This window comes from Dipodomys spectabilis, unplaced genomic scaffold (assembly GCF_019054845.1).
Source record: "Dipodomys spectabilis isolate Male_0828 unplaced genomic scaffold, ASM1905484v1 ptg000055l, whole genome shotgun sequence".
Classification (NCBI taxonomy): Eukaryota; Metazoa; Chordata; class Mammalia; order Rodentia; family Heteromyidae; genus Dipodomys; species Dipodomys spectabilis.
Window position 1 is genome coordinate 1,452,137 of NW_024870732.1, and position 11,118 is coordinate 1,463,254.

The 11,118-nt window shown below is 38.0% G+C and overlaps 1 pseudogene; it reads left to right on the forward strand.

Moving 5' to 3' along the window:
• Positions 1-10,226: 10,226 nt before the first annotated feature.
• On the forward strand, positions 10,227-10,339 carry LOC122108308 (annotated as a pseudogene).
• The last annotated feature ends 779 nt before the right edge of the window (positions 10,340-11,118 follow it).

The window sequence follows — 11,118 nt, forward strand, 5'->3', positions numbered from 1 at the left end:
CAGAGTTCAGGCCCCACGACCAGACCCCCCCCCCCAAAAAAAGAATTATGTTGTGACATATCCTATATTATGATTGAACCTTTGGAATACTGCTAAGTGAAATAAGCCAGTCAAAAAAAGATCAAATATTACATGATTCAACTTATAAGAGTAGTTACATAGAACAGTCTAATTGATAGAGACAGGAAGCAAAACTTACTTGATGTATAACTTGAAGCAGAGGAGAGTGGAAAATTGTTTTAATAAATAAAGAATTTGAATCTTGGAGGATGTAAAGAATGTGGACATTGAGATTGTACAATATTGTAAATGTACTTATTACTACAATGTTGTATGCTTAAAATGATTAATAAAACCTGGGAGAGAATTATGAAGGGGTTAAGCATAATCATGGTACATTGTATGCCTATGTGGATATATCAAATTGAAAAATCCACTTATTTAAGTAGGTAATGCTAATATAGTTGAAAAAAGACAATAAATTTTAAGTTAAGTGTGCAAATTTAAGTCAGAGGGCTTTGCTTCTTCAAAACAGCAATTTAGACATCCAATTTCTCTGTCAACATAGTGTTGATGGGACATCACAATGTACAGTGCCCAGTGAGTAACAAGTGGTTATGTGCCACTCAAAGGGAGTTAAACCACTTCATCTGGGTAGTTATGGATAAAAAGTAATGGTTGGAACTGGTTCCAACATGGTGGGGATGAATGATGAAGCAAAAAATACACACCCTTTTCCCATGAAGCTTTAGGTGCTAACACATGGCTTTTTCTGACTATGGTCTGGGGAGTGTCTCTCTACTTCCCATCCAATCAAAAGTGTTTTCTGTGCTTATGCTCTGAGAAGGGGCATCCAATAAGGAAAAATTCCATACTCATGCTCTGAGACTAGGAAACCAATTATGAGACACTATGTCTCTCTTTTCGCTAGGGAGTCTGTTTCACTGCTCTGTTTTTGTTTTGAGGAAGAGACTGTTGCACTGCTCTCTTTTCGCTTTGAAGAAAAACTGCTTTAAAAACTGTTCTGCTCTCTAATTCTTTAAAGAAAACAAACCCGATACACAGACAATACTGCTATTCTGAAGATGTTGCGGGGAGGGAAGCCTTGACCTTCAGCTTTGAGACTAGATTTAGAATTTGATAACTTAGGTGCTGTGTTTTCAGATTAATCTGAACCAGGCTAATGTTTGCATTTTCTCAATTCTTCTAACTAGAATCTCTAAAGTATTAGGAAAAAAACAAAACAAACAAACAAATAAAAAACAACAAGAACCTGATATTAGGCTAGCAAAGGTTCCAGAAATTCTCAGATTTCTTCTTTTTTCTTGTATGAATCTAATAAATGAAAAGTTAATGCAGCAAAGTGTTAATTCTCTATAATGTGGTTTATTTTCTTCCTCTTATTCTGAGATAGAAATTGATCTATTCTAAAGCCAGAGGCTATGTTTTATTCACAAGCTAGATCAAGTTCGCTGAATTTTGCTTTCTTAAAAATTGCTTAACTCCTGTAAGAAGGAATTGAAGACTGCTAGGCAGGAGGGATAGAGTGTGAGATGTGGGAAGTGTTCTCATACTCTGCATCTAGAGGGCTAGAAAATATGATGATCTGCTCACTGCCTCAAGCAATTCAGAAAGTGGCTTGCATTTTCTAAAACCTAAATCCAAACTTTCACATTCTCCTTCCCACCAAGAATTCCCCCTCAGGATTCTTCTTACCATAGTGTCTTGGCAGCTTAGAACTGCTTTGCCTCAGAAATGTGGCATCAGAATTGTGCCCTGTGGTCAGCCCAGCAGCTGGTATCTGACTGATTCATCTATGGCTCTGAAATGCTGCAGCTCAAACTGTGCTCTGTGCTCAGGGTTCAGTAAGCGTGCTTAAGTCCATAGATATGTGCTTCCAGAAAGCAGACTTTCCTCTTTCTATTAGCAGTAGGAGCACAAGGACAAGACAGGTTCTTTATAATGAAGCAGCCACACATAGCTGTTGGTTTCATAATCACTTGCTGAGGCGAATTTGCCTAAGGGAATCAAGACAATATGCAAATAAGGTGTTTGCACCTGGAAGCTCATAAGTTTCCATTCCAAAAAGGAAGCTGCTTATAATAAATTCTTTCTGGGAATAGACTGTGTAGGAGTTAGAATAATCATTTTCTCTGAAAATGATTGATTGAGGGAAAGCATTGACTAAGCATAATTATCTTCCAAAAAGCTATATAACTAAAGTATTTCTTGTTACTAAAATAGTTCTAAGGACTTGAGGAATAGTTTAACTCATAAAGCACAAGCTGAGTAAGAATTTTCTAACAATTTATGGCCTGGTTGTCCTGGTCTAGTGAATTGCTCTGAAACTATTAACCCCTTTCAAAATAATCAGCTGAGCTTCAAAAGAGCCAATAGAGCAAGATTGTGAACACAACTTGTGATCAATACCAGAAGTAGTAACTCATTAGGGGTATAACCTGGGCAGACTTCCTACTCAGAGTGGTTGCTTCCTGTCAATAACATGCCCTTTAACAGAACTAAACTTTGCCATGCTAAGTTCCTTTCAACTTGGTGGTCTTTCTTGGGATATTGGATTACAGTAGGGGAGTATTCCCAACAATGTGGGGACTAATCCAGGATCCATGTTATGCAAGGGGGATGTAGGGAGACCCTCAGGAGGAGACACATCCTGACTTGTTGAGATAGCTCAAGATTGGGTTAAACACCATCTGTTGTGATAAAGGATGGAAAGTTTATCAGCAATTTCAGGAAAGGGCCCAAGGAAACACCTCAATAAAAAGTAATCTCATGCATAAGCCATGAGAGGAAAAATTGGATTAGAGCATACTACCTGGTTGGTTGGGGATTTTTATGGGCTGAGTGTGTCTTAGGCACAAAGAGAACTTGAGTCTCAATATGTGATTTCATTCTCTGGCCCAAGAATAAAAATGGGGGAGCTGGAGGAATCCATTGTTGAGAAATCTCCAGTAACGGGAGCATCAAATATGAGAAGGGTGCACAAGAAACTTACAATAGGGAGGTTTAAGTGCACCAAAAACTGAAATTACAAGAGATCTGCTAAAATGGGGAATAAGAATTCTAGGCCTAAGGAACCCAAGGAAAATGATCTAAGGACGTGCTTCTAATAATCCATTGGGAGAATGTTGACAAAGGTCTGAGAACACTATTAAAGAATGGATGATTTTCATTATGGAGTTCCATAATGTGCACTTGTCCAAACAAAAACTTGTTATGAATATGTGCTTGCATGTGTGTGTTTTAAATATTATATCCTGAAAGGGGAACTCAAAAAAGTCCTACTCACTAAACTCGCTCAGCTGTCCACTTTGACTCTGAAGCCTGGATTGATCATCTAGCTGATCCAAGGATGTATGGCATTGAACCTTAGTTTCAGAAGCAGACTCTCTGGGTAGACTTAAAATTCAAGTCAAAAGCCAGGTGCCAGTGGCTTGCACCTGCAATCGTAGCTACTCAGGATCTGAGAATTAGAGTTCAAAACCAGCCTAGGCAGGAAATTCCTCGACACTCTTATCTCCAATTAACTACCAGCAACTGGAAGTGGTGCTGTGGCTCAAGTAGTAGGGTTTTTGCCTTGAACTCTGGGCCTGGGTGCTGTCCCTGATCCCTTCAGCTCAAGTCTTATGACCAAGAAAATAATGCTTGAGTGAAATGGGTTAAATATTCTGACCACCATTAAGATTCTGTGGCACAGAAACCAGAAAAACACGTGGTCCACTTCCTACTATGATGAACCTCAGATCCCTAAGAGCATGGAGTGCATGATCTATCAGTCAAACATGGCCTGGAGAAACTTGTAAGACCCTACTGTTGCTGTTCACAAGAGTATGGATCTAAGACAAAAACCCTCTTTTCCCAAGCCAACTATACCCCTTGCTTCTGTAGGTATCGGGAGGGATGATTGGCATATCTGGGAAACTTATCAAGATGCACTGAAATCCAAACCTTGAAGAGATGAGCAGTAATCAGTAAATATAGCCAGGGGAGATGTCTAATGGTATTGTGGAGGACCAGTGTTGTAGACCTTCCTGGAAAACTAGAGTAGAACCTGTACTTTGGTTCAATTGACCATCCCTTTCACCATAGCATTTCATCCACCTGTCCATTCTCAAACATTTTATACTAGTTAGGAGAGACCCCTTCCCTAGAGGGTCATTCGTATTTCCTAATTACTTAGGTGGTTTTCAGGATCCCCCCCCTCCAAAGTTTCCAAAAAGTTCAAAGCCTGAAACCAGACAGCACCTTATGAATAAATTTTATTCTTATGATTAGTATAAATAAAATATTTTGGGGGTTGGGAATATGGCTTTGTTTGTCCAGCATGCATGAAGCCCTGGGTTTTATTCCTCAGAATCACATAAACAGAAAAGGCTGGAAATAGCACTGTGGTTCAACTGGTAGAGTGTAAGCCTTGAGCAAAAGAAGCTCAGGGAGCCCCAGGACTGGCAAAAATAAAATATAGAGTAGAATAAAATAAAAAGAGGTTTGTTAATTATACTAAAAAAAAAATGTAACCCATAAACTAAATGCTTTAGTAGGATGGCATGGGAAAATTAGCTCTAGAAACATTATCTGACAAGGGAAGAGCTTCTGTGGTGATTGGAGATGAAAGCTGCACAAAGACCTTATTTGGTGGGGAAAAGGGGGAGTCCGGTCATGGAGCCTAAACTCTGGGCCTGGGCACTGTCCCTCAGTTCTTCAGCTCAAGGCTAGTGCTCTACCACTTGAGCCACAGTGCCACTTCCAGCTTTTTTCTTTTTTGCTTATTTGGTGCTGAGGAATCGAACCCAGGGCCTCAGGCATGCAAGGCAAGCACTCTACCACTGAACCACCTTCCCAGCCCCTGCACAAAGACCTTAGAAGGTTTGAACATTGGCAAGTGAGTTAACTAAAAACTCAGACGAAGAGCTGGGAAGGTGGTTTAGCAGTAGAGTGCTTGTCTTGCATGCATGAACCCCTGGGTTCAAAACCTCAGCACCATGTAAGCAGAAAAAGCACTGTGGCTCAAGTGGTAGAGAGCTATCCTTAAGCTGAAGAGCTGAGGGACAGTGTCCTGGCCCAAATTTCAGGCCTCACAACCGACAAATCCAAGAACAAAGAAAAGAAAACAGAAAAAATAATATGGGCACCGGTGGCTCACACATGTAATCCTAGCTACTCTGAAGGCTAAGATCTGAGGATGGTCATTCAAAGCTAGGCAAGGCAGGTAAATTCTGTGACACTCTTATCACCAATAAACCACTCAGAAAACTGGAAGTGGTGTTGTGGCTCAAGTGGTAGAGGACTAGCCTTGAGCTGAAGAGCTGAGGGACAACACCCAGGCAAAGAGTTCAGTTCCAAGACTGACCAAAAAACAAAACAAACAAACAAAAAAAAAAACAAAGGCAAGCTACACCTAAAGCGTTTTCTACCAAGAGGGAGGAAGGGTTTCCTACCAAGAGGGAAGGAGTTTTGGGCGTTTCTATCTAACAAGAATGCAAGTTTCCCTTTTAGTGGGCAGGGGCATTGCCATCTAGTAATGAGGGTGTTAATGAAAAAATTGGTCAAAATATGATTCAGTTTCATAATGTCCAGATAAATGTCTAATGTTTGACTTGTGAAAACATCCTACTTGGGGAAATCCAAACACTCTTAATGCCCTTAAAGTGATCATGCTTAGTTCCAGGGCCTCAATGGACCCTCTACTTAATCTTATGATATGATTGCAAATTCAATCTTGGAGCAGACACTTTGTGTATGTCTTCCAATTTTGAGTTTACCCAGATTCAAATTGAGACTGAATAAGTGAGGAAATACTAGGGTGATTCTGTCCACATACGGAGTACTGCTATTACTGTGTTGCAGGGAGGCCACACAAGAGGTTCTATTTGTGCTGTCATAGAGCCCAGACCCCATGTGCATGAAATTCATGATAGGTCAGCAAAATGTGATCCGAGACAACTTGGAACACCTTGTTTCTCTTCTCAGAAGCAAGAGTCTATTTCAAAAACCCTTGAAACTGATCAGCTCCATTCTTTCTAGATCAACTACCTGGGGAAACTTTTCTGGGAAAACCTGGGGAAACATTTCTGGGAAACTTATCTGGATGTAGTGAAGATGAGCAGTAAGTACAAATCATAGCCAGGGAAAATGTCTGGTGGTATTCCAGGAGACCACTATTGGAGATGTTACTGGCCAACTGGAGTGGAATCTGTGCTTTGGTTCCATTGGCCAATCCATACCTGACCATTCTCAAACACCTTAAATTAAGTAAGAAGAGACTTCTTAGCTAGTGGGTCATTCAAACTTCATATTTGCAAATACAAACTACATATTTACAAATTTCATATTTACTTAGGAGCTTAAAGAGCTTCAAGCTAGAAACCAGAAACAGCAGCTTAAATTAGTTTTATTCTGTTGATCTCCACAATCTATGATCTCCATAATCGAATTATTCCAATAGGTGCTTTTATTTATCAGCTGGATTTGTTTACTGGAAATGCCACCATGTAAAAGTAACTAGGAGCCACTGGTAGGATTGAATGGGAAAAATTTGGTCTAAATATAGTATTTGAACAGATAAGATGGTGATAAGTGAAATGAACCCCACCATAGGGGCACAAGTGTTTTTTGTCATTTCTTGTTATTGTTTCTAACATATTTATAATGTTCCATGTGATTTTTGTTTCTTTGTATGCTGTCCCCCCAAAAAACAGCATAACCCCTGTTTCCAATGTTTTTGATGTTGGTGTCCTCCATCTTGTATATACACTTCTCTAGTTTGGGGAGGAAAGGGAAAAAACAGAATACTTAAATGGGAATACAGGTTGACCCATTGTAACAATGAGATGCACAAGACACTGTTGAAAAACAAACTTTACAATTTAGGCGGGGTTCGGGGGGAGTGTATAGGGTAGTTTTGAAGCTAAGAGGTTAGGGATGGTAGGGGACATATAAAGGAGGAGGTAACAATGCTTGATAGAAAATGTATGCTTTACTTTGCTCATGTAACTAACCCTCTGTACAGTATTTTTAAAATAAATATATAAAAATAAAAGAATAAATATACTTCAAAGGTAATCTGTGTGGTGGTTGGAGGCCAATGATACAGAAAAACTTACAAGGATTGAATACTGGAAACAAATTACCTAAAAACTGAAATGATCCTGAGTATAATCCTAAATGCTCAGTTGACTGAATTTTGTGTTTGAAGCCAACCCAGACAGGAAAGATGAGACTTTTATTTCCAATAAAGGTGCAAAAAAAGATACTACTGGAGTTGTGGCTAATGTGGTAGCCTTGAGTAAAACTGCTCTGGGACAATGCCCACAGCATGAGATCAAACCCAAGTCCAGCTCCCAGTCACTTATAAAAAAGGTTGTGTGTCTGTGTGTGGTGGCAGATTCTTTTACAAGTTTGATGATAGAACAAGCATTTCAACAATAAGTCATGGTGTCAATATTTACCTCTTTAGTAATTGTTTTCATAGTAATGTGTGCTTTATCTCTTCTATAACAGGTTTTTTTTCTGTGACTGACTGTAAAACTGCCTTAATCAAACCCTTTTTTAAATCAAAATATCTTATTGGATACTGCTGAATAGGAAAGTCAATGATTATTGTTTGGAAGAAAAGAAACAAAATCAGATGGGAGAATTATAGAAGTTAAATCTTGAAGTGCTTGACTGATATAAGCATTGCCCTTGTAAAGGTAGTCAAAACCTTACCAATGCTATTTTAGAGAAGTGCTAGGGGCTAGAGGCATGGCAACAGTAGTAGAACAACAACTGGGTAAAAGTTGTTTATTTTTCATATGGCCAGGTGTTCAGATTTGGTTGAATATTAAAACTTTTGACTAGTTTGAAAGGAGTCAAAAGTTTGAGCCATCATAAAAGATGATACCAAAGCTCAAATTTATGGGAACCAGTGGTGGGCTGCCTATCCAGTGTGCTTATTCAACTTCGACATGCGACAGCATGCTTTCTGCAGGAGTAAACTTTGCCTTGCTGAGATGGTGTTTGTAGAATACCTTAATTGCCCCCGGTTTTTCCAACACAGATCTTCTGTGCCATTCATGAGGGATCTTAGGAACCCCTCATAGGACACACATCCAGCCGCCCTGTTGAGCCAATCTCCTGGATGGCCTAAACATGCCGTCCTTGGTAGCTGATAATGGAACTAGGTATAAAGTTAATCTGCAACATAAGTAAGAGCCACAAACAGGCACCCTCAGAAGCAAGCAACCTCATGCATTGGCCTTGGTAGAAAAAAATGAAACTATGTATCCTGTTTTGGTACTTGTGTCTTTGTAGGGATGGTGTATGAGAGAAGTGTCTTAGATTCAGGCTCTAAATTCTTTCTGTCTAAGAGTCTTGATCTGCAAATTCATTTGTCCAGCTAGGAAGAGTGAAAAGTTGGAGATGGAGTCATCTCTGAGAAAAATCTCTAATAATGGAGTTGAGAAAAGGGAGGAACAAGAAACACAGACTGAAGGGCAAAGTGTACCAAAAAATCTTACTCCCATTAGAGCATGTCTCTGTGATTTAAGAATTGTAAACCTAGGAATCCCAAGAAAATTGGAGCTAAAATGCCTCCCTCATACATTGTAGGGAAAGATATGAAAATATGTGTTAAGGCTGATTTTTATTTTTGAGCACTAATTTTAATGTTCATTTGGTAAACTAAATCCTCTATATTCCTGTCTCTGTGTAAATACCCATCAACATGAAATATAAAGTGATTTTGTTTAAAAAAATGACTCAGAAGAAATTATAAATGCAAAAACAATCTTCACAGAAGCAAACTCTCAGAGATATTTCATGACTTTGACAAGGATAAAGTGGTGAAGTTAGTATAAATTTAGAAGTATGACAATGCACAAAAACATAAAAAAGATACTCATATATTTCATTATATAACCCAAAGCAGAAAGCAAATGTTGTTTAGATGATTTTATAAAACCCAGTCTCTCAGGTACTGGGAAGTGGCTCAATGGTAGAGTGCCTGCCTTGCATGCATGAGGCCTTGGGTTTGATTTCTCAGCATCACATAAGCAGAAAAAGATGGAAGTGGTGCTGTGGCTCAAGTGGTATCACTAACCTTGAGCTGAGGGACAGCACCAGGCCCCAGAGTTCAAACCCCATGACCAACAAAATAAAAATAAAAAACAAAACAAAACACAGTCTCTCACTTTTGTGCCCTCAACTCTGTAATAACTCTCCTTGAGCCTAGGGCTAATATTTTAGGTGAGGACATACATTAACACTCTTGAATCAGACTCCACTTGATCATTTTTTAAATACATATTTTGTTCTAAGTTTCCTCTTTATAAATTCACATACACCTATAAAAAATGGTGTGGCCATCCCAGTAACCTTCTCAAAGTACTTCCTAATGACAACTTACAAAAAGTTGTATTATATTACAACAAGGAAAACAATGCTAAAAATAAAGAAAACCAATTATGAAATATTAATGAATAATAAAATAAAAAACAAAACAATTACCAGTGTTTTCAGTATTTGAAGTGTACTACAAATTAGATTTTATTATTGTCATATTTCTTTACATTTAACACTGGCTAAGATTATGATGTTCCACAAGAATTTTATATAAAGACACCCACTAAGATTACTATTTATAGTTCATCTCATAATTTGTATATGGCTTATATCATCATTTGTTCCTCATTAACATATGAAGTAAGGAAGGCCTACACTTTTAACAGAAACTGTGTAGTTAACATAGTCAACTCTTTATTCTGCTCCTTTACACAAAGACTTTGCAACTTCTCATTACTAAACTTTCTATAAAATCTGAAATGTACATACTTAGTAGTACTTATCTGCTACCATAAATCTTAAATACTTTATAGAAAAGTATTATGACCTGCCAAACAGTCCCACTTTTTGGCATATATAAGCAAATTCCCAAAATTAAATATATTGAAAACATTAAAACTTTTAACAAACCTTAACACTTGCTGCAGTGTTCATTATGGCAGGTCCCTTGTATAGAATAATTGAATTCCTCCTCCTACACATCTCTTGAACAACAAATATCTGGAATTATTTTGTTTTTGACATGTCAATCTTGACTTTATTCTTAAATGTGTACTTATGTAAGAATTACATGGTTCTAAAATTTCACGAAAATTCTTTTAAACTTACTTTTTGTTGAATTGTCTAGTTAAAGAAAATCAATTATAATTTATATATAAAAATGTTCTGTGCACAATTCTGCATCACATACACTAACATTGGAATGATACAGAGAAGATTAGCATGGCCACTGCGCAAGGATGACAGGCAAATTCCTGAGGCATTCCATCGCCCAATTTTTTAGGAAATGGAAAGACTTGGAAAAAAAATTATTAATTGAAGTAAGCCAAGTCCAAAGAAACTTAGGTCCCATGGTTTCTCTAATTTTCAATAACTAATGTATGTCTAGGATAAGCAGAAAAGGCCAAAAGTTATGTGTATATCACCAGATAAGATTATGTTAAGGGAAATGAAACCCATGTTAGGGACACAAGTGGTTTTTTTTTTCTTGCTATTGTTTCTCATGTACTTGTAACGTGCAGTGTGTTTTTTTTTGTTTCTTTGTATGTTCGTCCCCCATGCTATAACACCTGTTTTCACTGTATTTGAAGTTGGTGCGCCTACATCTTGTATATACTCTCCTCTAATTTGGTGATGGGAAGGAAAAAAAACCAAAATGATTAAATAGGGATACAGGTATACCCATTGTAACAATGAGATGCACAAGACACTATGTTGTAAAGTGAACTTTACAATTGAGGCCGGGAAAGGGAGGAGGTTAATGGACTTATGGGGTGGGAGGGAAGGGATGTAGGGGAACAATAAAGGAGGAGGTAACAATGCTTGTTAGGGAATGTACTCATTACCTTGCTCATGTAAGTGTTACCCCTATGTACAGTATTTTTACAATAAGAACGTATAAAAATGTTCTGAGATGGAAGAGTTTATTTCCTTTATTTTACTCATATAATATCGTTAGCAAAGGAATTCATGCAAAACTCCGATATGAAGGCATTTTGAATACACATGTGGGTGAATGCACGCATGTGCTCAAGTACTTGAATGTGTGTTGAAGTGCTC